The following is a 26,515-nucleotide window of genomic DNA, read 5'->3' as shown; positions in this document are numbered from 1 at the left end:
AAGGCTACTGCCTTGCCAGACTAATATAAAATGAAACTTACAAGCTAAATATAGGTTATAGGTTAACAGCCCATCACCTCTCCTGCCTAAAACCTCCCGTTCAAAAATCTTTGAATTAATTCTCAGGCCGTAGCGTTACTATCCATCAAGGCCACATTTCAAATCACAGACATCTTCAGTCGGTACTTGTCTGCTGTTGCTAGAGAAAGGAGATTCAGCTGGAGCTTCCCACCGGGACTTCTCTCCCCCTATGGTGGCTTTCCTTCTCATACATGAAAGATAGCAAGATCACATGAGAAATATATAGTAATTAATAACATTACAAATACTCAGACATGTGTTAGTGCAGTTATAGGTGCAGACACATATGACAATGCAGTTAGGGCAATGTGAGGGTAACTAGAAACACGTCTTGGCTAATTGGCTCTTCATCAACAATGATAATACTATTGAGAAAATCAATTAAGTCTACACAAAGTATAGCTATGAAACAAATCCTTGTCAAGTACTTATACCTGACAGTCCCATGAGAGTTTGGGATATGTGTGGATTCCAGCTCTCTCTAAAAAAAAACCAGCTCAAACCCCCACAGCAATCGGCAGGACGATGGCTAAGCTCTTGCAATAGGAAGGCATCTTGGAATTGTTTGAGAAGCCATACAAGGAATGTGTAGCTTGCTGGGGCATTTTTCAAGGACAGGGGGAGAGAGAGATACTCCAGCTCCCAGGGGGAGGGGTCAGCGGTCTCAAGAAGCAAAAGTCTGGAACCAGTGCTGTTAGCAGACAGACCCCTCTTCTCACTGAGGGGCAGTTTATAGCTAGATGGCAGGTACAAGTCCCTGTCAAAGATTTGTTTGAGATCTGTGATCCAGAAACAGTCTATTGATTTTCCTAATAGTATTGTTATTGCTGATGAATGGTCAATTATCCAAAGCATATTCATATATCGGTAACTATATTGTTTTCTGTATTCATATACACAGTTATACACATGTATTCATGCCTGTACTAATTTATGTATTAGAATATTAATATTTACTAACCTTTATATATATTAATTATATTCTTTTATAGATGTGGAATAGTGTTAGTAACAAAATGAGGCCACAACAGAGAGTAGATCATTTTGGAAAGCAACGGCCTAATCATGTCTTCCTAGTAACAGAAGATAGGTATCAACTGAAGATATCTGCAAAGCTAGAATGTGACTCTGGGGGAAAGCAATACCGGAGCCTGGGAACTACTTCAAAGACTTTTGTGTGGGAGAAGTTTAGGCAGGAGAAATAAGTCATTAACCTGTAACCTATATTTGGACTGTATCTTTCACATATTGTCAGTCTGGTGAGACAAGTAGTCTTGCGTGCACCTGCTACAACTGTTTGCTACCTGATTCTTCATTAAAAGCTTCTTTTGCATTTACTCAAGAAGTCTTGTGGTAAATTCTGGGCAAAGCCTTGCACTAGAAAGGCCATAAACACACTTCCTAATGTTATAAATCAGATCAACTATCATAAGCGGCAATGTACTACCAGGCCTAAATTGACACAAAATGGATGCCAAGCCAAAGACAAGTCTGAACATATAAGAGCAGCTGACCGACTAACAATCTCCTCCCCACACTAAAGTGATGAGTAATTGAGGACAATGGATCCCCCCCCCCCCCAGATCTCCTCACCTTGGATTAACCCCGTCCACACCCAGCCTCCCTTCCCCTCACCCATCTACCTAATAAAGCAACACTTAACACTATTCACAAAACCTGGCAGCTTTTCCCAACTGGCCATCAAGCACCATTAGCACTTCAGGTAAGCGCAAGGTTTTCCAAAATCATTGTCCACCTACAAAAACCTCATTTAAATGGGAGACTGCTTGCTTGGGTAGTAACTCTGCTCCTCCATTTAACTGGGTGAGTGTTAAAATTGCATATGTGCATGTATACACATATCTAACTAATGCACAGTGATTGTCCTGGGCACCACTTTGAAGTCTGCCATAGTTATTAAAGATGTAAGTATGCAATTCAATTATTACAAATATATTTCCATGGGATCTTTGTAGTGTTAATATTAAACATGCAGCCCTACTTTTTTTTAGCAAAGCTTTTTAAAATATGATCATACAGAAAGCAAGTAAGTATATCTGGCATAGCAGTTTACTAAAGAAAACTGGCTTGGGCACTTCCAGCAGCAGCTCCAGCTCCAGTGATGGGTCATCGGGGATTGCGCTCCAGTTGCTAACCCTTTGTTAACTGGAAATGGCCTTGCAATTCAGAATCAGCAGCTACCAGGGACTATGAGGAGCATATTGCAAAAAACATAAAGACCAACAATAAAAATTTCTTCAAATATATTAGAAGCAGGAAACCAGCCAGGGAGGCAGTGGGGCCCTTGGATGACCATGGGGTAAAAGGATTACTGAAGGAGGATAGGGAAATGGCTGAGAAGCTGAATGCATTTTTTGCCTCCGTCTTCACTGTGGAAGATGAGAACTTTTTGCCCGCCCCAGAACCACTAATTTTGGAAGGGGTGTTGAAAGACCTGAGTCAGATTGAGGTGACAAAAGAGAAGTGATAGACGAATTAAAAACTAATAAGTCACCGGGTCCGGATGGCATACATCCAAGAGTTCTGAAAGAACTCAAAGTTGAACTTGTTGATCTTCTAACAAAAATCTGTAATCTTTCATTGAAATCTGCCTCCGTTCCTGAGGACTGGAAGGTAGCAAATGTCACCCCCATCTTTAAAAAGGGTTCCAGAGGAGATCCGGGAAATTACAGGCCAGTCAGTCTGACTTCAATACCGGGAAAGTTGGTAGAAACCATTATCAAGGACAGAATGAGTAAGCATATTGATGAACACGGGTTATTGAGGAAGACTCAGCATGGGTTCTGTAGGGGAATATCTTGCCTCACTAACCTGTTACAGTTCTTTGAGGGGGTGAACAAACATGTGGACAAAGGAGACCCGATGTTGTTTACCTTGACTTCCAGAAAGCTTTTGATAAAGTTCCTCATCAAAGGCTCCTTAGAAAGCTTGAGAGTCATGGAGTAAAAGGACAGGTCCTCTTGTGGATCAAAAACTGGCTGAGTAATAGGAAACAGAGAGTGAGTATAAAAAGGGCAGTCTTCGCAGTGGAGGACGGTAAGCAGTGGGGTGCAGCAGGGCTCAGTACTGGGTCCCATGCTCTTTAACTTGTTCATAAATGATTTAGAGTTGGGAGTGAGCAGTGAAGTGGCCAAGTTTGCAGATGACACTAAATTCTTCAGGGTGGTGAGAACCAGAGAGGATTCTGAGGAACTCCAAAGGGATCTGTTGAGGCTGGGTGAGTGGGCGTCAACGTGGCAGATGCAGTTCAATGTGGCCAAGTGCAAAGTAATGCACATTGGGGCCAAGAATCCCAGCTACAAATACAAGTTGATGGGGTGTGAACTGGCAGAGACTGACCAAGAGAGAGATCTTGGGGTCATGGTAGATAACTCACTGAAAATGTCAAGACAGTGTGCGTTTGCAATAAAAAAGGCCAACGCCATGCTGGGAATTATTAGGAAGGGAATTGAAAACAAATCAGCCAGTATCATAATGCCCCTGTATAAATCGATGGTGCGGTCTCATTTGGAGTACTGTGTGCAGTTCTGGTCGCCACACCTCAAAAAGGATATTATAGCATTGGTGAAAGTCCAGAAAAGGGCAACTAGAATGATTAAAGGGCTGGAACATTTTCCCTATGAAGAAAGGTTGAAATGCTTGGGGCTCTTTAGCTTGGAGAAACGTCGACTGCGGGGTGACATGATAGAGGTTTACAAGATAATGCATGGGATGGAGAAAGTAGAGAAAGAAGTACTTTTCTCCCTTTCTCACAATACAAGAACTCATGGGCATTTGATGAAATTGCTGAGCAGACAGGTTAAAACGGATAAAAGGAAGTACTTCTTCACCCAAAGGGTGATTAACATGTGGAATTCTCTGTCACAGGAGGTGGTGGCGGCCACAAGCATAGCCACCTTCAAGAGGGGGTTAGATAAAAATATGGAGCAGGGGTCCATCAGTGGCTATTAGCCACAGTGTGTGTGTGTGTGTGTGTGTCTGTCTGTCTATATATAATTTTTTTTTGGCCACTGTGTGACACAGAGTGTTGGACTGGATGGGCCATTGGCCTGGTCTAACATGGCTTCTCTTATGTTCTTAAGGGATGGGATGTCTTTCCAACCAAAGAAATTTAACTTACAATTAAAGCTGATCTTTTCTATTCCTCAAAGAGCAAAACTCATGCTTTGGGGCCTGTAAGACCGAACTGTTTAGACAGGCATTTCTGGTTGACTGAAAATGAGCTGCCACCGGACATCCTACAGAAGCTGGTGGTCATAGTCAGAACCCAATACCGCCAGACTGGATCGAGATAGCGTAATAGTTTTAACTGATAAATGTATTATGGTTTTATATGTTTTATGGAATGATTGTTTTTATGATACTGTAAGCCGCCCTGAGTCCGCTTGCGGAGAGGGCGGGATATAAATGCAAAGTAATAAATAAATAAATAAATAAATTTCAGTCCCATGTGGAAGATGCAGCAATTCCTAGTAGTTAAAAAAAAAAGATGACAGAACCGCATGCCTCAGTAGCCTTAAACAGAAAACATTAGTAAAACAATGTTTGATGTAACGTAATTTTCTATAACAGTACCTAAGTCCATTTAATTTCTAAAAAAAAATCTCAGCAGACACAGACCGAGTTCGAGTAGATGAGCCTTTTATCGGCAAATGGCAGCATCAGAGGGAGAGACAGAATGAGGACAGAGCACGAGGAAAATGTGTTCCATCTTCCCAGCCTCACAAAAAATGCTGGAGAAAACATACAAGTAATCTTCGCAGCAATTGGAGGGAGGGCCAATGAAAAGGGCAAAGGGAGAATTTTCTTAAACATACTCTTCTCCCACATTAATCCCCTGCTCTAGATGCCCTCGTAATTATTTGCTAATAAAAATCACTTCGAAGATCCATTTATGGATCTCCTACAGTCTCAGCTGGCTTGGAACAGAGGTGATAGAAACATTTAAAATGGCTGCTATAAATATTACATCAGCTGAAGAAATCCAAATACCCACTTATCTTTTCGTTCAGTGAGGGGGCAAACAATAAAACTGGAAAGGGGAAGAGGGCACCCGAATTTAGTTATTCTCCTCCAAGCACCATCCCATCCTGATCAGATCAGACTTTCCAGAGTGATGCACAATTTCCCCTAATCCCTACTGTGAGTTGCATCCTCCTGGAGACCTCCCACCCACTATTCTGGATTTGGTGGAAAGTGCCATTAAGTCGTAGCTGACTTCTGGTGACCCAGTAGGGGTTTTGAGGAAAGAGATGTTCAGAAGTGGCTTGTCATTGTCCGCCTCTGCGTAGCAACCCTGAGTCTCCTTGGTGGTCTCTCATCTGAATACTAACCAGGTCTGACCCTGCTTAGCTTCTAAGATCTTACAAGATTTGGCTAGCCTGGGCCACACCAATCGAGGCAATATTGCCAAATGAGGCAATATGAGAGAGAAAGGGATTTCTCCTAGGAACATCACAGAAGTTCTGGTGCCAGAGTTACTAGCACTCACACTCATTCTTGACTAGAGCTCATTCTCTAGTCAAGCCACCCAAGCAGTCTGCTCATGGTGACACAAGGAAGGGGGCCACCAGTGCTCAGATCATTCCCAGCTAGCAGCCAGCTGGCATCTGCTTTTGGCCCCAGTCAAAGGTCTCATGGAACAACCAGGAGGCAAGGGGTGTAGCTTTCTTCAAGTGACAAAATACCTCGCCCAGGCCTGCAACTAATGGACATTGGGAGAGCTGTAGAAAGCAAAACTTGTCTGGATAATTCTGTCAGATGCTGAGAGCTGAGATTGCTTGCATATTCTGTTGCCCATGCAGTGCCTGCTCAAAAGGTATCGAGATAAATTGCCAGAAGGAGTCTAGATCTTTCTCTTCCCTGTCAATGCTGCCCTCAAATTTCTCACCTCTCAGGAAAGGCAGGATGTGGAACAATATTATCACTCTTAAAGACTAACAAAATCTGTGGCACATTTATGGCAGACCTACCACAAATTTTGATGGTCTTCAAGGTGCTACTGGACTCTGGCTCTTTTCTTCTGCTACAGACAGACTAACATGGTTACCCATCTTGATCTGTTAGAACAGATTACTTATTTGCCTATGTAAACTCAAAAGCCCCAAGCAACTGAACTAATGAGGTCAGGTAACATACAGTGGCTAATAGACAGAACTGTGATCCAAGAGCTCCCCAGTTCAAATCTAAATCCATTAAGTAGTCACAGGTGAACCTCTAAGTCTCACCATCACTCCCCTCTCTGCAGTATGGGGATACTAATACTTGCCCACGTTATAAGGCTGTTGCAATGACTGTGGCAAAATTCTGAACAGCGAAAGCACAATGAAAACACTAACTCTTGCAAACAACTAACTTTACCCTATAAAGGGCCATTATCTGGCATACTGAAGGACATCCTGGATGTGTCTATACAGGTTGTATCTAGGCTGTAAGAACACAAGAGCAGTCCTACTGAATCAAACCTTGGTACATCTGGTTGGGCACCCTGTTTTCTCACTGTGGCCACTGAGCTGCCCCTAGGAAGCCCAGAGACTAGGCATAAGGGAAACAGTGCCCCTCTTGCTAGTTGGGAGAATGTCTTGCCAGCTGCACCTGTGTTTTTGCCTCCTTCCTGCCTCCAAGAATTTATTTATTTATTTAGAATTTATATCCCACCCTTCCCACGAGTGGCTCAGGGCGGCTTCCAATAATAGATCCGACATAAAAATTAAACAATATTTAAACATGTAAAGGATTAAACATTTAAAACAGATAAAACAGATAAAACCTTAAAGATTAATAAATATTCCAAATATATATAAAAGAGATCTGGCAAGTGCATTAAATTCTCAAGCCAGGTATAGGCTAGCTGGAAGAGGGTCGTCTTACAGGCCCTGCGGAACTGGACAAGGTCCCGCAGGGCCCTCACCTCTTCCGGCAGCTGATTCCACCATGTAGGGGCCATAACAGAGAAAGCCCTTTCTCTGGTGGATTTCAAGCGGGCTTCTTTCGGCCCAGGGACAGTAAGGAGATTTTGTGTTCCCGACCTCAGTACTCTCTGGGGAACATGAGGGGAAAGATGGTCCTTCAGGTAGACAGGTCCCAAGCCATATAGGGCTTTAAAGGTGATAACCAGCACCTTGTACCGGTCTCGGTACATCACTGGAAGCCAGTGCAGGGTCCGAAGGCCCGGCTGAATGTGTCCCCACTTTGGGAGACCCAGTAACAGCCGGGCCGCGGCATTCTGCACCAGCTGCAATTTCTGAGTTCGGGACAGGGGCAGCCCCATGTAGAGGGCATTACAGTAGTCCAACCTCGAGGTGACAGTAGCATGGATCACTGTTGCTAGGTCGTCACGCTCCAGGAAGGGGGCCAACTGCCTTGCCCGCCTAAGGTGAAAAAACGCGGACTTGGCAGTGGCTGCTATCTGAGCCTCCATCTTTAAGGAAGGCTCCAATAGCACCCCCAAGCTCCTGACCCTGTCCGCCGCTATCAGTGGCGCACCGTCAAAGGCTGGTAGGGGGATTCCCCTTCCCGGGCCGCGGCGACCCAGGCAAAGGACCTCTGTCTTCGCAGGGTTAAGCTTCAGCCTGCTCAGTCTGAGCCACTCAGCCACGGCATGTAATGCCCGATCTAGATTTTCCGGGGCGCAGGTCGGCTGGGCATGGCCAGAGGCTACCGCCTTTGTCAGCAGTAGATATATAGCATTTTCCTGTTGTTATGAGGCTCTCTGGGACCTTTCAGGAAGAGAAGTATATGAACAAAATAAATAGTAAGATGCACTTTTGTTTTTGATATTTAAGAGATATCCTTAACGCTGCTACAACAAACTCACAAGACTCAAAAAAATCTGTTCAAATAATAAAGGCACAACATAATTTCTTTATTTCAGGCTGTTATTCCACTTTGTTGTGGCGACTGGACATTATGAATTCTACCTTGAATTAGAGCTTCCAGACTGAGCAGGCAAAATATTTGCTAAAAAAAAAAAAACTCCCAACCCTGATATGTGATGCCTAAGCATCTGAATTCCAGAAGTGGACAAACTATTTCAGGGGTCCATTTGCATTTGATTAAAAGATGAGTGCCCTTCAGCAGGTTGCAACTTAAGATAGCTTTGCAACGCTTCTTTGACTTTAGCTGACTTCTCTATCAGCTGGTGCTGCTGCATATTCTTCCACTTCCACAGCAGACTAGGAAAAATGTGACTTAGCACTACTTTGTCAGCACTACAGCAAGAGCAGGTGAGTCAGTTCCTGTGACAGGGATTTTGCACTATTATATCCAAATAGCAGTACAGCTGCCACTTGAGCTACAACCACACTATTCCTTGTGGAGAAGGTGGCGTCGCAATGACTCCTTGTGTGGTCCCAGTGACAACACCCACCCATCACAAACTGATATAGCTAAACTTGCCAAAAATGAAGGAGAGCAATTTCACTCAGACACTTTTCGAGGCACAAAAGGCTACTATTTAAAGGAGATAAGATTTATATCTTGCCCTTCACTCGTAGTCTCAGAACGGTTTATAATTTTCTTCTCTTCCTCTCCCCACAACAGACGCCTGTAGGTGGGGCTGAGAGAGCTCTGGGAGAATTGCTCTTGAGAGAACAGCTCTGACGGAACTGTGACCGACCCAAGGTCATCCAGCTGGCTGTATGCAGAGGAGCAGGGAATCAAACCGCTTCGGCTGAGCCTGCTTCGGTGGGGAGGGCGGGATATAAATCAAATCAAATCAAAAAATAAAATAAAATTAACATAAGCCTGGTTCTCCAGATTAGAGTCCTGGCTCTAATCTGCATGCAAAACTGACTGCTTCCGTGCCCATGCATCACTTAAGGCAACTGCTCAGTAATCTAGAAGTCCAACTTGACAGCAACACACCAATAATAAACTTTGTTAAGATTCAGTGACCCAAAGAATTGTCTGTCGCTCTGAGAGGCAGCCTTCCATACACCTGGACATGCATCTGCAAGCAGATTGGGACTCTCACTCCGGGAGTACTTCCACTGTTCCAAGCGGTCTTCATAAAAATGAAGGGTCCCCCCCCCGCGCAAGTGACAGGCACATCATGGTGGCGCAGTGTGACTGGTTTTATTTTAGTGTCGATCAATGGTTAGCACTGAAAAGTATGAAGACGCTGAAGAGCAGTTAAGGTCAAAAGCTTTCACCTACTAAACAACTTCCCCTTAAGTCACATCCTTTTGCTTCCCTTCAAGTATCCTGCCATTTCATGGTTCTAACAATTCAACATTTTCCTATTCTAAACAGGAACTCTTCCTTTAAATAGAAACTGTTACAAATTAAGAAGTTTAAAAAAAGAACTTGAGTGAGGAAAAAATGGAGCATCAGGTAAGCAAAGGTAGCCACTGGCTCCACCCCAGAGGCATCTCTGCTCAGATCCACTGGTCGTGACTTAACACTGAGAGCTACAGAGGGGTTGATGTTTTGGTGCCAAACTGTTGTGGCCCATCAAGACCACTCAGTACTGTACAAATCACCAGAAGCATTCCATCAAATCGTCAGCCTACCATTTGTCATCGAGGGCTAGGCACTAACTAAAACCTCTTCACTAGTAAGAAAAATACACTAACTGTTCAAAAAGATATCTTTCCCCCTTTACCAGAGAACAGTCTTAGCTGAAGGTATCCAAGTAACACAACACTGAACACGGCTCTTCTGTGTTTCAGTGAGGTTTGCGTAGAAGAACTTCCTTCCAGATCAGGGATGGCCAAACTGCAGCTCGGAAGCCACATGTGGCTCTTTCAACATAGATCTTTTTCACGCAGCCTAAGTATTCCGGTATGGCAGCTGGTCAGTTACTGAACAGTAACGGGTTTCTGTTGGCATTTCAGACAGACCCGATTCAGTAACTGGCTGCTACCGGAATACTGTCACCTTTTCACACAGTCCTGCGGCTGTCCCGGTAGTGAGGCATGCCTGAGTCGTTACTAACAAAGAGCAGCTTCTTCCACTTTTCAACCCCTCCTTCCGGGTTGAAATCACTATGGGGCGCTGTGTGAAATGTCCAGTATCTAACCCGGGAGCAGTTTTCGCGCCCTTTTTCGCCCGCCGGCACACGATCTCCAGCTTTTTTTTTTGGAACGTCGGCTAAGATCGCTATAGCGCTATAGTGACATATCACAACAGCATCACCATAGATTGCCGCCGCTGAAACTTGGTAACTTATCTCAATGGAGCCTAGCCATCTCTACGGTGGTGCTGTTGTGATACGACGCTATAGCGCTATAGCAATCTTTGCCCGACGTTCCAAAAAAAAAAAATAAGCCGGAGATCGCGCGCCGGCAGGCGAAAACGGCTGGCGCTGGTGGAAGCGAGATAAAAGCGGAACAGTGTGAAATGGCTTGCTTCAATCACGGAACCCTACCGGGAAACAAAACATGTGCCTGAAAACTCCCATCCCTGTCTCGGATTACTGCAAGGCGGCACAATACCGACTCCCTTCCAGCTTCCACTGGTAAGTGTGAAAAGGGCCATATTGTGTGGCTCTCAAAGCCCCCACTGTCTGGCTTGGAAAAGGCATTTCTCTCTTTAAATCACTTCTCCAAGCCAAGCCAGCCAGCAGCTTGGAGAATGCCTTGAAAGTTAAAGTTGCTTTCTTTCCACCTCTACCTTCCTCCCCCATCTATTTGCCTGCCTTACAGTTCGGTGTAATGCCAATTTGGTGTAGTGGTTAAGTACATAGACTCGCGTATGAGAGAACCGGGTTTGAATCTCCACTCCTCCACTTGCAGCTGCTGGAATGGCCTTGGGTCAGTCATAACATTCACAGAGTTGTCCTTGAAAGGGCAGCTTCTAGGAGAGCTCTCTCAGCCCCACCTACCTCACAGGGTGTTTGTTGCAGGGGAGGAAGATAAAGGAGATTGTGAGCCACTCTGAGACTCTGAGATTCAGAGTGGAGAGAGGAATATAAATCCAATGTCATCTTCTACTCTTCCTCCTCCTTCCTCCCTCCCCTCAAGCACCTGACATTCATGTCTTGCAGCTCTCAAACATCTGACATTTATTCTACGTATGTGGCTCTTACATTAAGCAAGTGCAGTCACCTCTTCTAGATTGTACCCAAGTGTTTCAGAATATTAAAAAGTTGTTGTTTTTAAATGCTGCAGCAGAAGGCAGGCAATTGGGGCCACCAAATGTACATTCCCAAGCCTCACATACAAAGCAGAATGTACAGTTTTCTTTAAATCATAGTAGAGCACTTTTTCTTAATTACACATTGTGTACCTGTGGCTTCAACGGCAAACCTTCACATTAAGAATCCGAAGGGAATTTAGAATGCAGCTATGCTTTCCCCCCACAGCATGCAGCTTCGCTTCATTCCTTGGCTATCTGGTTGATCTGAATTGTTATCTGAATAACAAAAAAAGGCAGGATGAGGCAAACTTGTGTTTGTGGCACACCGCAATCCCTGGGAAAGGAAGTCAGTCCTTGTTCAATTTAATGCAAGCAGGATTCTGCCTTAGGATACAGAAATTATCTAGACTGGGGGTGTCAAATGTCCGTCCTGCAGACCACAACTGGCCTGCTCAGGGCTTTAATCAGCCTCCCCACACACACACACACACACACACTCTTCTCCTTCCTCCCTGCTTGAAGTTCCCTGCTCTTTCAGTTCCCTGTCTTGTCTTTGCAGGCTGCAGCACAGACAAAGCTGCAAGGAAAACATGGAACAGACTCTCCATCAAAGCTGCAGGATGAACATGGAGCAGATTTTCCATTAAGGTCTCTGTGCCCAGACATATAGAACCCTGATGGAAGATCCATTCCATGTTTTCCTTGCAGCTTTGTCTGTGCCGCAGTGTGTTTCAATGGAGTGGAGATCAATTTCACTTTCAGTTTTCCTATATAGACAGCTGAAGCTCAGGCTTCCTAGAGTTGTGTCCTTGCAAATAAAGGGTTGATGCTCTGAGCCAGCTTGTCTCTACTCAATGAACCTGACCTCGTGAGTACTCTAACCTGGGAACCCACAGTCAAAGGGGGATATTATACTGGAGAGCCACTGCCAATCTAAGCAGACCTGGGGTGGGGTGGGGGGCAGTTTGCCATGCCACTTTATTATTTTCCCAGGCTCAGAGTTAGTACATGCTTTTACCCACAAATGTTGATATTCAGTTAATATGAATTAAGACTTTCAGCTAGATTCGAGTCCAGTAACTTAAAACCAACAAGATGTTCAGGATAGCACCTTTTGACGATCAAAGCTCCCTTATTAGAAAACTCTCAATAGCTCATACCACCATAATCTTGTGGGTCTCTTAAGATGTTACTGGACTCAAATCTAGCTCTTCTACTGCAGATCAACAAAGGTACTCTGATTATAAGAAGCCTTACAATTATAAGAGCCTTTTGGCTCTTATGGAAATAACTTTTTTTTAAAAAAAAGTGTGCATGCACCAAAGGAATAAAAACCATCCCCCCAAATCTTACGGATCAGTATTTGACCTAATAGTAAGTTACTCTAAACTCTATGCATGGATGACTGCAAATTTCAACGTACCAAAAGAAGAGACAACAAGCAAACAGTTATAGGGACATTTATGACAGAAGCAAATGAAAGCAGAAAGCAATGGAAGGGGGCAGCTGCTAGCCAATCCAAGCCAGACTGTGCTGTGTATTGACAAGCAGGCTGTCTGAATTGTTCATCTTGAGCACAAAATGTAATTTGGATGCCACTACAAACCTTCCCAATGTGGGCTGAACTGTGTTAGGCAAAATTGTAATTTGTGCTTGTGATGAACAATTCATAAAAATCTGTTCAAGCCACGCACAGTGCAAGCCACCAAGCCTAAAAGAATTTTCAACACACTGAAACAGGCAGTTGAATATCATAAACACCTTCAAGTAATTCAGACTAAGATTGTGAGCTAAACAAACATTTATAGTAGATGCTCTTTTTTTCAATTTATCTTTAAAAATATACGAATAAAAAAATCTACATCCTTCCTCCCAAAATAAAAGTAATTTTTAAAAGACTTGGCACCCTGGTTTCATAGCAACATTTGCCGCTGCTGTGTTTAAACTTATCCACAAGTCTTGGACATTATTTTCCTGTGTAATGAACACAGTACTGTTCAAAATCCATAAGAACAGCCCTGTTGGATAAGGCCCAAGGACTGTCTGTTCTAGCAACCCGTTTCCCAGTGTGGCCAAGTTATCCCAGAACCCCAAACACAGGACATGAAGGCAATATAGCCCCTTCTCACAACTAGGATACATGTTGGTTCCTTTTAGTGACTCTGTTCCAAGAAGCAGCACACGCCAGGGTGGTGTTATGGTGAGACTGGATCTGGGAGACCCAAGTCCGAATCTCCACATGCCATGGAAACTTGGTGGGTGTCCTCAAGCCACTCAGCCTAACCTTATTGATGGGCCTACACCTGTGTTTTTAAGTACCTACCTGTGTGTTTTACGATATGCAAGACTTTAGCTACTGCACTACAGAGATGAAAGTGTCTTGAAGCATTCTTGCCACGTCCTGATTCTAGCAGCATTAAGGTGGGATTAAAATTACATTTAACATTTTGTATTTATATTTGTATTTGAACTGGTTTAGCCCTTTCATATCACGAATTTGTACTATAAAAAAGTTGTGGCACTCTTTTATGCAGCTGGAAGACGCATCAGTGAAACAGGGACAACTGAGCACCATCCCGTCGCACTAAGGATTCATCGTGCATAGCTGCACACTGAGGATATCTGTGCCTAGCCCCACTTTATGAGGACATTGTTTCAATTACTGTATTTAGTGAAGACAATTTTGGACTATTCTCTTCTAAGTCATTTTGGACTGTGTTTACAAAATAGGTTTTCATCTCATCTGTTGGATTCCCATTTTGAAATACTGTTCGGGAATTTCTGTAATTGGATTTTGAAGTTATTTAAAACTTCTATTTAATTCGATATTTGTTTAGAGTCATCATTTGTATTTAGTATTTTTGAGGCTGGTGTATCACAGAACCTGTGGTTCTCCTTTCCTTTAGCCGTGGTTTCTCTTGGGTTGCTTAACCTCCATCAAAGGCTGGGCCGGCGCTTCCCATTATCCCAGGTAGGTGACCACCTAGGGCACCACTTGCCCACAGGGGTGGGCTGGGGACACCCCTCCCCCTGCACATGCCCCGCTGCCCCTGGTGCCCCTTCTCCAGTGCGCTCCCCCTTGCTGCCTTCCATGACAAGGGAGGGCAGGCTCTGAGCACCTCCAAGTGCATGCACCACCCTGCTGCCCTCACTCAGCCTTCCCAGGTCTGTGCTTCCAGGGAAGGCTGAGCAGTGGCAGCAGGGCAGTGTGTGTGCTTGGAAGTGCTCAGTGCCTGCCCTCCCTTGCTGCACAGCCCTGCCACCATCAGACTTGCCCTCGCCACCACCCGCCTCTCCGCTGCCCAGCCTGGCCAGGAGTACTACGGGCAGGTGGCAACGGGGAAGAGACTGAGCAGGGGTGGCAGGGCAGGCATGGGGGTGGGGCCTAGGGCGCCAAAAACCCTGGCACCAGCCCTGATCACAGGGCTGTTAGGAGGATAAAACGGAGACGGTGAGAACAATGTAGGCTGCTCTGAGTCCCCACTGGTGAGAAAAGTAAAGTACAAAATAAAATAAATAAACGTTTTTAGAAGCTTTCAACTACTGAGGAGATAAACTAAAAACATTTTTTAAAACTTTTTTTAAATGACAGAATGAGCAAGTGATACAAAGATGCATGGAATGCCAGTGCTACAACTTAAACAGCTTTGTCAACGAATAAAAATATTTAGAAATAGCTGGATTGCGCATATTTTACTTTGAAAGGTCACCTGGTACAGAATGGCTGTTACTGCAGAAAGACTGAAAACTGCTGTAGATCAATGTGCATCTATTCCCTCCTCCTTCCTTCCAGCCCCTCTTGCTGACATCAAGTATGAAGCTTGATGGAGGGATGGTGGCTCAGTGGTCAGTGGTAGAGCATCTGCTTGGGAAGCAGAAGGTCCCAGGTTCAATCCCTGGCATCTCCAAAAAGGCCCAGATAGTAGCTACTGCCAAGTCCGCCTTTTTCACCTTAGACAGGCCAAGGCAGCTGGCCCCCTTCCTGGAGCGTAGCGACCTGGCTACAGTGATCCATGCAACGGTCACCTCGAGGTTGGACTACTGTAATGCCCTCTACATGGGGCTGCCCCTGTACCGAACCCGGAAACTGCAGCTAGTGCAAAATGCAGCAGCCAGGCTGCTACTGGGACTGCCTCGGTGGGAACATGTGCAGTCTGGGCTGCGGGAGTTGCACTGGCTGCCAATTGTTTACCGGGTTTGTTACAAGGTGCTGGTCATTACCTTTAAAGCCCTATATGGTCGAGGACCTGCCTACCTTAGGGACCGCCTCTCTCCATACATTCCCCAGAGAGCACTGCAATCAAGCTCAAAAAATCTTCTTGAAATCCCTGGGCCAAAAGAAACTAAATTAAAAGCTACCAGAGAACAGGCGTTCTCTACAAAGGCCCCCCAATGGTGGAACCAATTGCCGGAAGAGGTGCGGGCCCTACGGGATCTTAACCAATTCCGTAAGGCCTGCAAAACTGTCCTCTCCCGGCTAGCTTTTTAAGACAGAACTCTTGATAAGATCAATAATAACGAGCCATCTTATATGCCATTCGACTGTATTTTAATGTCTTACTGTTTTATTGGTTTTATTCTTTAAATTATTAACAGTATTATCTATTGTTTATTTGTATCATGGTTTCTACCATGTCCTGTTAGCCGCCCTGAGCCTGCCTAGGCGGGGAGGGCGGGGTATAAATAAAAGTTTATTATTATTATTAAAAAAGGGTCCAGGCAAAGAGGTGTGAAAAACCTCAGCTTGAGACCCTGGAGAGCCGCTGCCAGTCTGAGAAGACAATACTGACTTTGATGGACCAAGGGTCTGATTCAGTATAAGGCAGTTTCATATGTTCATATGTTCAAGCAAATCAGCATCACACGATTCTCAATCACTGGCTTGCATATAAACTTCAAGCCCTAGTTTGTATAAACTGTGGGTAGTTTAGGAACACGTACTCTGCTGGCTCATCATTAAGTCAAGCCAGGGCTTTTTTTGAACAGGAACACGGTTCTGGCAGGCTTGGTGTCAGGGGGTGTGGCTAGATATGCAAATGAGTTCATACTGGTCTTTCCCCACACAAAAAGCCCTGCGTGAAACAAGGGTGATGATGGGGTGTGTGGCCTAATATGCAAATGAGTTCCTGCAGGGTTTTTTTTTTCCTCAACCAAAAACAGCCCTGATGCAAGAGATGGTAGACTGGTGACATGAGACCACAAAAGAGAGAGGGAGCAAACCCATTCCCAGACACTTAATCATAATTATGAGATTGCTAGTCTTTCTCCAGCACCAGCCCTGTATCACTCCACACTATAAACCAGTATGTTACAGAATCATCCTACACAGAGTTCAATCCTTCTAAACCCACTGAATTCAAAGAATTTAGGATATAACTCTGTTTAGGATTGTACTGTTAACCTGCTGGTGCCTCAGTTTATTCATTTTGGCTGCAATCCACCTCCCAGTGAGACCAATTGTAAGTCTCCCATTGATTTTAATGGTTGTGAATTGCAGCATTACAAAATAGGCATAAATTATCCCACATTAAACTCACCACATAACTGCTCATTGCATATAGGCTGCTTTATTTTGCAACACAAAAATATTACAAGGGCTCTTCCAAATTAGGAACCTTCCCTAATGGAAGAAATAAAGCCAACATAATTTGGGTATATTAAAACGTGCTTTTAGACTATGCATTAATAACACTAACATGTGGGAAACAATAACGTGCATCAAAAGGGAGGGATGCAAAACAGGATGTACTGCTGGGAAGTTATAATTTAGTTTCAAGATTATACATCTAAAAGTAAAGACTCACGCTCATGATGCATTCACCAAAAAAGCTAAATGTTTTAAGCCACTGGCAATGCAATCCTAAACAGAATTACTATAAACCCTTTGAAATTGATGAGTTTAGACTGGAATAACTCTTTTTAGGACTGTATTGTAAAACTTTCACAGGCGCTCAGTATCCTTGCTCTAGAATAACCTTTAATTTCTATAAAGACGCATGACTCCAAGTAAAATGAGGTTAGGCTTGAGGATCTGATTTTAGGATTTTGAGCTGTTTTGCAATTTTGACACCCACATCCTGCACACATTAGCTCGAAAGTCCCATTAATTTCAGTAGAATCTTTTCTCAGGTAAACGCACATAAGGCCATGGCTCAGCGTTGCAGAACGTCTCAGGTTCAATCACTGGTATCTTCAGTTAAAAGGTAGTGAGGAAGACCTCTGCCTGAGACCCTGGGAAAGCCACTACCTGTCAGAGTAGACAGTTCTGACCTTGATGGACTGACAGTCTGAGCCAGTATAGGGCAGCCTCATATGTGTCAGATGTCCATAAAATCTCAGCAATTATTTACTAAGGTTACAGTCACATTTACTAAGGAGTAAGATCTACTGAATTCCATGGAATTTAGTTCTCAGTATGCACATGCAGAATCTTTACAAGAAAGTTTGTAAGACAAATTCAGAAAAAGGAACAAAACATTTGAAAAAACTAGCGGGAGCTTCCAGTTAACCCATGCATTTTTTTATATAAACAGGAAGCACATTTATGGCAGAGGACTGATTATTTCAAGAATCCATCCAGCCTCTCATGGAAATTCCTCATGACAGCTGAAAACTCATAAAACAAATAAAACCACAAAGACAATTCTCAAAACCATCCCATAAATAAAAACGAGCAAGCAAGCAGACTAAAAATTCTATAGGGATATAAGAACAACAGCTAAAAGGATATTACACACACACACACACACACACACGACATCAGAACATGACAAACTTTGCCTGGTGCCTAAATGTCAACCACGACAATGTCAGACCCACATGCCGAGGGGGAGGCTAGACACAGGTACAGTTAGGCTGTGAGTTAACTTTGGGGGAGAAATAGTTGGAGAGGAGAGAGTAACAAGAAAATCAAAATATATTTCCATTTTTTACTCACACAGTACTTTCAAAAGACCTATTAACCATAGATAGTCTTGCGCATGACTGAATTTGTTGTGGCGTAAGATTTGTGAGTCAAGGCCCACTTTGCAAGATAAATGATGCATTATATTCTGATGGAAAATGCTTGTATTTCTTGGTACTTCCATTTCTGAGAAAACTAAGAAACTCTTCTTAGATCAGCATTGACTATCCAACATTTAGGATTCTTTCACTGTAATGACATAACCACCTATAAATAAAACTGACCTCAGTTAACATTTGTTTAGGGCTTTGAACAGCTGATGGGCAAGCTACACACTACACTACAGTTGTGTAAGGAAGCTCCAGAGGTGTAGCCCTTTACTTCCCCTAACAAGGGGCAATTTGCATTAAAGAAGAGACAGAAAAGTAAGGAGCAATCTCCCCTCCCCATAAAAAAACTACAACCCTGCTTTGCTGCGCTCTCCAGATTAGCAAACACAGGGCACACACACTTGCCTTTCCTCAAATGCAAAATGCTTCCCATTGAGGGTATTTTGCAACAGAGAAGGGTTTGAGCACTGACATTTCATCACATTTGACTGCTGCATTAATGTGTGATTAGGGGTGTGCGGGGTGCGGAGAGGACACACTTAGTCAGATCAGACCAGTTGCTAAAAGCAGGGGTCCCTAACCCTCAGGCCGCAGACCAGTACCGGTCTGTGGCCTGTTAGCAACTGGGCCGCGGAGTGAGGCAGAGGCACTACACGGCCCGGCCAGAAGAAAGAGGCAGTGTGGCCTCACTCCAAGGTTCCCTCCCCTTGTGGGCAGCCTCAGACCGAAGCAGAGCAGCCCTGCCACCCCTTCCGCCCACCCAGGACCTTCGCCTACCCCTCATTTAAAGACCCCCATGGAGGGCAGGGATGGGGCATGGACAGGGGGGAAACCTGGGGGGGGGGCAAAACCCCAAATACCACCACTGGTCTGTGGAAAAATAGACTTCCACGAAACTGGTCCCTGGTGCCAAAAAGGTTGGGAGCCGCTGGCTTAAAGGATGAACTCATCAAATGCAAGGATGAACTAATCAAATGCAACGTAATGATGCTGCCGTAATACTCCCAAAAACTTTTTCACAATTGGGAGGATTTTTTTAAGAAGAAGAAGAAGAAGACGACGATATTGGATTTATATCCCGCCCTCCACTCCGAAGAGTCTCAGAGCGGCTCACAATCTCCTTTACCTTCCTCCCCCACAACAGACACCCTGTGAGGTGGGTGGGGCTGGAGAAGGCTCTCACAGCAGCTGCCCTTTCAAGGACAACCTCTGCCAGAGCTATGGCTGACCCAAGGCCATTCCAGCAGGTGCTAGTGGAGGAGTGGGGAATCAAACCCGGTTCTCCCAGATAAGAGTCCGCTCACTTAACCACTACACTAAACTGGCTCTCCATGATCCATATAAAAATCAAAATATATACACCTTGAAAGAAAACTAAACTGTAACCAGATTGCTTTGTCTCTATAATGCACAGACAACTTCTGCTACAGCCGAGATTCATCAACGAAATGCAAGCACAAACCATTTTATTTTTAAGCCACTTTTTCGCCCAATCAGGATCGCGCCCAGTTCCCCTCCATCCTAGCTCGTGCCCCATAGGCCCTTATCCATGCAGGTCTCATGATTCCCAGCACAACCATTTAAGTGGTTAAAGGGGACCTGCCTCTTCCCTTGTTCACCAGACAAAAACCTGGCTGGACCCAATATACTACCTTCCTGTCCTCCCCCTAGATTTTCAGACTAATTTCAGGTAGATGATGGAGTCCACTACTTCAATTTTTATTCTCAAGCCACTCATTTCCTTCAACAAAATCCCAAGTGTTCACACTAAATAAACTGTTTGGTAGAACAAGGGTTAGGCATGATGGTAATTTCTGGGCCAGCACTTTGCCTACCTGGGCAGTCACATACACAGCAAGCCTGATCCCTTGGGCAAGGCAGCCACCCTCAAACACAGGAAGCAACAGCTGGGACACTCTTACACAAAACGCAGGAAGGCTTAGTGAACCAGCTATGGTGTTGAGTGTGGCTTAGACTCCTGTTCTGCTTGCCTTGTTCATGCTATGCTACTGCCTACTCCCCCAGTTCAGGAGGCCTGAGGACAAAGCCACACCAAAGTATGTGGGCTTCAGAAGACTGCCAAATATTTTCCTGTCTTGATTTCCAGGACAAAAATTACACTATCTAGAAGGGGACTCTCCCTATCCCCTCCCAAACTGTGAAAATTTTCACAGTTGTTCCATGGTTTCCCTCTCTTTGCTGAGTTATCACTGAGTTATAACAGCAAATGGCCTGTTGCTTCTTAGTACTTTGGCGTTTTCTTCTTCAGTTACTCATAAGAAGAGAACTGCTGGATCAGACTGGTGGCCCATCTAGTGCAGCACCTGTTTCATACAGCGGCCAAGCAGTTTCTCTGGAGGGTCAAGAACACGGCATCCCCTAATGTTGCCTTCTGACACTGGTATTCAGAAGTTTCCTTCCTCTAGACATGGAGGTTCCTTCAGTCACCATGGCTAGTAGTCTATCCTCCATAAATCTGTCTCATCCCTTTTTAAAACTATGTCTCTGGCAATTACCACATCCTTTGGCAGCAAATTCCACATTTCAATCACTTGCTGTGTAAAGAGGTATCTCCTTTTGCCCATGATCACATTACGAATGAAGTTGCTCTCACAAATGCTATGTAACTAGATCAACACGGTTACGTGCAAAAAGTCAATTTGGAAGCACTGACCCCGCTTTGAAAACTGTCAAAGGGTATCCTTGTTTGTGGCTTTGTTACTCTGCTGCAGCAAAATACAACAGAATTCTAGCAGCACCCTACAGACCAACAAGTTCTGGGTTATAAATTAATCTGTAAAATGACTCTGCACTCGATACTTATCTGAAGAATTGAGGTCTGATTTATGAAGGATTAAGTGGCGGGGGTGGGGGGATCTGTAAGTCTTTAACATGTCACTGGACATTTTGCCTTAGTTCCCTTTAAAAGGTGAACTTTCTTGTCCCCTTCTGATTGCAATACTTAAAAAGGTCAAAAAAGGTTTGTCTAAATTCTGCTAATAATATTCACAAAATATAAACTCCTTTTCAACTCAGTCCAACAGCATGTGTACATACCACAGTGGCACCCTCTCATACAGTGGCCCTGTACAGAGCTTAGGACTGCAGTAAAGCTACAGTACTGCAGTCCTAAGCTCTGCTCACGACCTGAGTTCGATCTCAGCAGAAGCTGGGTTCAGGTAGCTGGCTCGAGGTTGACTCAGTCTTCCATCCTTCCGAGGTTGGTAAAATGAGTACCCAGCTTGCTGGGGGGAAAGTGTAGATGGGGAAGGCAATGATAAACCACTCCATAAAAAGTCTGCCATGAAAAAGTTGTGAAAGCAACGTCACCCCAGAGTCAGAAATGACTGGTGCCTGCACAAGGGACTACCTTTACCTTTACAAACATGGTGGGCAGCTTTTGGACAGCCTGTAGAACTAGATGTGGTTCAAATCCCTACTCAGCTCTGAAATCTTTCGGGAACAGCTGAATCTCTACTCCCTTCTCTGTAAAATTGAAAGAATAACTATACCTGGACCACTTAGCAAGATCCAAGCCAATTCTATAACTAACAAAACATGCAACTTGTCAACCTAATTTATGTCCATGCAGACCTTGGCAGAGTGGAAATCAGGGTAACAAAAATAACCACTCTTTTTCTAACCTAGTCTGCATTTGTCCTAGCTGCAGAATAACGCTTAGACTAACTCTTCAGCTATGCCTGACATAGATTAAAGGCTCAGGGCCAGCAACGAATTTTTCTAGTTTTTCACCCTCCACACCCTCGTTTATAAAAATATTGAAAAGTACCCAGGCCCAGAACTGAACCCTGTGGCACGGCACCCCACTGGACATCTCCCTCCATTCAGATGAAATGCCACTGACAACTACTCATTGAGTAGTCCACAGTCCTCTAGTTTGCCCATCAGAACATCATGGGGAACCCCGTCAAAAGTTTTACTGAAATCTAGGTATACAACATCATCAGCATTCCTTCAATCCAGTAAGCTCATCACTCAATCGAAAAAGAAAACGAGGTTGGCCTGGCAGGATCTGTTGGGGACAAATTCATGCTGACTTCACCAAGTTGTCTTTTACATGCTCACAGATTGATCCCTTAAAAGTCTGCTCCAGTATCTTCCCTGGGATAGAAGTCAGGCTGACTGGCCTGTAGTTTCCCGGGTCATCCCTCTTCCCTTCTTTGAAAACACTTGCCAGGGATGCTCTAGGCTGATCCTGCATTGAACAGGGGGTTGAACAAGATGGCCTGCATGGCCTCTTTCAGCTCTGTGATCGTATGATTCTATGTCTAAAGGTAGCAAACATGGGGCCAGCTGACATCTGGGACACAACCCACTAGGTTAAAAAAAAAATCTCTCACACATATATATTAAAATGCATAAAATACTCTTCTCAAAGCTGATAAGAATGCTTACTCACTTACTCATTTTGACAGATACACAATGACAGGCATGTTTTCCCCACAGTGTTATGCCTGCCTAGTGCAAAGTTTGCTGGCATCACAAGCCACACAGGTATGCTGTTGGATGGTGTGGGGGTGGACTCAATTATTATGGTACACATGGGCACCGGTGACATTAGGAAATGTAGTCACGATGTCCTAGGAGCCAAATATAGACTGCTCGTGAGGAGGAGGAGACCCAGTGTCCCCAAGGCAGTGTTTTTCGAAGCACCACCCTGTCACACGCAAGACCTAGCTACAGGTGGCCTAGGAGAGCTATAGAACCTGAATACAATGATGAGATGGTGGCACTCGGAGGAATGTTTTAGATTTTTCTAGACATGCAGAACATATTTTGGGCAATGGGAGACTGCACAAAATAGATGTTCTCCATCTGAACTGCAATGCAATCAAACTCCTGGAACTTTTTTTAAAGTCAGGAACTCCCAAACCAGTGGGGCGAGAGACACATAACTAGGAGGCTGAAGTGCATCCTATTTGGAATTAGATGCCCTTTCGTGATGATGGTCTATTTCACATGCTACATGGGCATGTGGTATAAAAGTACACACAAACTAATTACAGCCAGATCAACATATATGGGAAAAGGCACACACCATGAAATATCTTTAACGAGGGACACAACCACAAAACACTTTATATGCTAATGCCCGAGTGTCCCAGCCAAAATGGGCTACTGTAAAACTAAGAGGACAGAGGCATACGGTCAACAGAAATTGTGATAATCAGTGGTGTCACATTGCATATAGCCTACAAAGAAGCCATCAGGTATCACGTGACAGGTGATACATCAAGATGCACAGAATTCAGTAAATATGGATCAAGAGGAAAAAGAGCTCACCCATTTATTCAGCTCCAAAAGGAAATCTCTAGAGTCTACTAATAGGGCTTTTTCCCTGAAAATAAGAGGTGTCTGAACTCTCAAGAGGGAAATGGAAGGAGAAACGCACGAATGACCTTTATTAACTTTTTTTTTTGAAAATTTTGTTTTCATTAAGAAGTTTCAGAACTCTGTTCTGTCACACTCCCCCAGCAGAAAAAAAGTTTCAGAACTCTGTTCTGTCACACTCCCCCAGATAAAAAGCATAGACCCTTTTTTTGCAATAGGCAAACTAGTTTAACTTTACATATTCTAGATCCAGGTGGGCAGCCATGTTGGTCTGAAGCAGTAGAACAAAGCAGGAGTCAAGGAGCACCTTTAAGGTTCCTCATCTGAAGAAGTATGCATGCACATGAAAGTTTACATTCTGAATAAAACTTTGCTGGTCTTAAAGGTGCTCCTTGACTCCTACTTTGTTTTACATATTCTACTAACCCTTCTTCCCAGGAATAAGATCATGGAATTGTGGTGGAAAGAAGATGAGAAGATATTGGATTTATATCCCGCCCTCCACTCCGAAGAGTCTCAGAGCGACTCACAATTTCCTTTACCTTCCTCCCCCACAACAGACACCCTGTGAGGTAGATGAAGATATTGGATTTATATCCCGCCCTCCACTCCGAAGAGTCTCAGAGTGGCCTACAATCTCCTTTACCTTCCTCCCCCACAACAGACACCCTGTGAGGTGGGTGGGGCTGGAGAGAGCTCTCACAGCAGCTGCCCTTTCAAGGACAACCTCTGCCAGACCTATGGCTGACCCAAGGCCATTCCAGCAGGTGCAGGTGGAGGAGTGGGGAATCAAACCCAGTTCTCCCAGATAAGAGTCCACACACTTAACCACTACACCAAACCGGCTGTAGTGAAGTATAAACATCAACTCAGCGTACAGCGAAGTAAAAAAAAGCAAATTCAAATTAAGAAAAGACTGAAAATAAAACAGCAATTATCATAATGTGCTTGCAAAAATCACTAGTATTGCCACATTTAAAGTACTGTGTTTTGTGCACTTGTTCTCCGAAAATATATCCTAGAGCTAAAACAATCAGGATACTAAAACAATCAGGGGGTTGGAGGAAGCTGAAGGAAGATTTATAAAATTATGAATGGCGTACAGAGGATATATCATATCATACCAGACATTAGGCTCCCCCAACGAAGCTCACTGGCAATAATATCATGATTGACAGAAACAGAGACTTCTTCACCCAAGTGAACTTATGGAACTAATGAGCACAAAATGCAGTGATCACTAAGAAGCTCTCAACAAATCCATGGGTAGGACATCTATCAACGTAGCTATTACAGCTAAATGGAGCCATGTTGTTCTGATGTGGGGAACAAACAGGGGAGAATCATCGCCTTTATTCTGCTCACTGGTCTTCCCAGAAGCATCGGGATGATCATTACCAGAAACATAATCTATTTATTTTATTAATTTATCAAATGTCTATCCCACTCCCTCTCCCCTGAATGGGACTTGTAGCAGCTAACAGCATGTAAGATACTCCAATAAAAAGATACAGTAAATAAAGTTAAAAATCTACCCACTATCAAGCAGGGTAGGATACATAGACGGTGAAGACACAGCTGAAGTATACCAGCTGCCTGGTAGATCACAATCACCCAAAGGCCACCTGAAAAACAGCAGCCTTGCATGGCCAGTGGAACCTAGGGAGGTCCCACAAGGCTTGAACCTCTTTGGGCAGCTGGTTCCACAGAACAGGGGCCACTACTGAGAAGGCCCTCGGCAATGTTGACACAAGGCAGGCAGTTCGTGGACCAGGGACCTTCAATAAGCTCCGAGATGAAGGTTGGAGAAGACGGGAAAGATCATGTCAGGAGAGGCAGTCCCAAAGGTACATATGAAGCTGCCTTCTACTGAATCAGACCCTTGGTCCATCAAAGTCAGTATTGTCTTCTCAGACTGGCAGCGGCTCTCCAGGGTCTCAAGCTGAGGTTTTTCACACCTATTTGCCTGGACCCTTTTTTGGAGATGCCGGGGATTGCTTCCCAAGCAGATGCTCTGCCACTGAGCCACCGTCCCTCCCCTGCTCTCCAGGGTCTCAAGCTGAGGTTTTTCACACCTATTTGCCTGGACCCTTTTTTGGAGATGCCAGGGACTGAACCTGGGACCTTCTGCTTCCCAAGCAGATGCTCTACCGCTGAGCCACCATCGCTCCCCTGAGCGTCTCAAGGTATGAGCCTCTCAAGCTGTTAGGACTTTAAAACACTTTGGTCGGATTCAGGAATGCCATTTTTTTGTTCTCAAAGAGTAGGGTCCCAGAACAGCATTCCACAGAGATGCTGTCAAACTCTGGGGCAAGCTCCTCACTCAGCACGAGCAGTTAGTTGCTCCGAGTCCCGCCGCCTAACGTAACAAGAACCCAGATGGATGTGAGCAAAGGCCCATCTAGCCAACAGCCAGCTGCGTGGACAGGGGTGGCCAAACTTGCTGAATGTCAGAGCCACACAGAATAAACATCAGATGTTTGAGAGCCACGAGAAACGAACATCAGATGTGGGAGGGAGGGAAGGAAGATAGGTGGGGGAGGGGGGGAGGGAGGCACAGATTGCAAGAGAACAACTTCTTTTAACTTTAAGCACATCCTCCAAACTGCCAGCTGGCTGGGCAGAGGGATTTCAAGAGACAAACGCTTTCTCCAAGCCGGCCAAGCGAGCCCTGGGGGCTTCGAGAGGCACAGAAGGTGCGTGGAAGAGCCACAGTTTGGCCACCAGTGTCCCAGGATGGCTTGGAGCAGGCGATGGCCCCTCTCTGCTTGCCCACCTAAGCAGCGACTCCCTCCCGTCCCCCTCTGCGCGGAGAAAGGTGCACTGCCCCTGCAGGGGGAAGCTCGCCGCGGCCTCCCGCCGGAGCCCCGCCCCCTCCGGGAGAGAGAGAGGCCCGGCGCCCCCACTGCCTCCTCCTCCTCCTCACCCGCTCCTGCTCCCGATGCGGTGCCCAAGGCCGGCGGCGGCG

The 26,515-nt window shown here is 44.8% G+C and overlaps 1 protein-coding gene across 1 annotated transcript in view; it reads right to left on the bottom strand.

Annotated features, from left to right (window-relative positions):
- ZC3H12B (zinc finger CCCH-type containing 12B) overlaps positions 1-26,515 on the bottom strand; it is a 70,228-nt gene extending 43,713 nt beyond the window's left edge. The window contains exon 1 of the mRNA XM_060249624.1: positions 26,474-26,515. The gene's annotated coding sequence lies outside the window, so the exon portion shown is untranslated. The remainder of the gene's footprint in view (positions 1-26,473) is intronic.

The sequence above is a fragment of the Heteronotia binoei genome, chromosome 11, assembly GCF_032191835.1.
Source record: "Heteronotia binoei isolate CCM8104 ecotype False Entrance Well chromosome 11, APGP_CSIRO_Hbin_v1, whole genome shotgun sequence".
In the NCBI taxonomy this organism is placed as follows: domain Eukaryota; kingdom Metazoa; phylum Chordata; class Lepidosauria; order Squamata; family Gekkonidae; genus Heteronotia; species Heteronotia binoei.
Note: the sequence above shows the minus strand (reverse complement) of the source record. Positions and strands in the feature narration are given on the sequence as shown.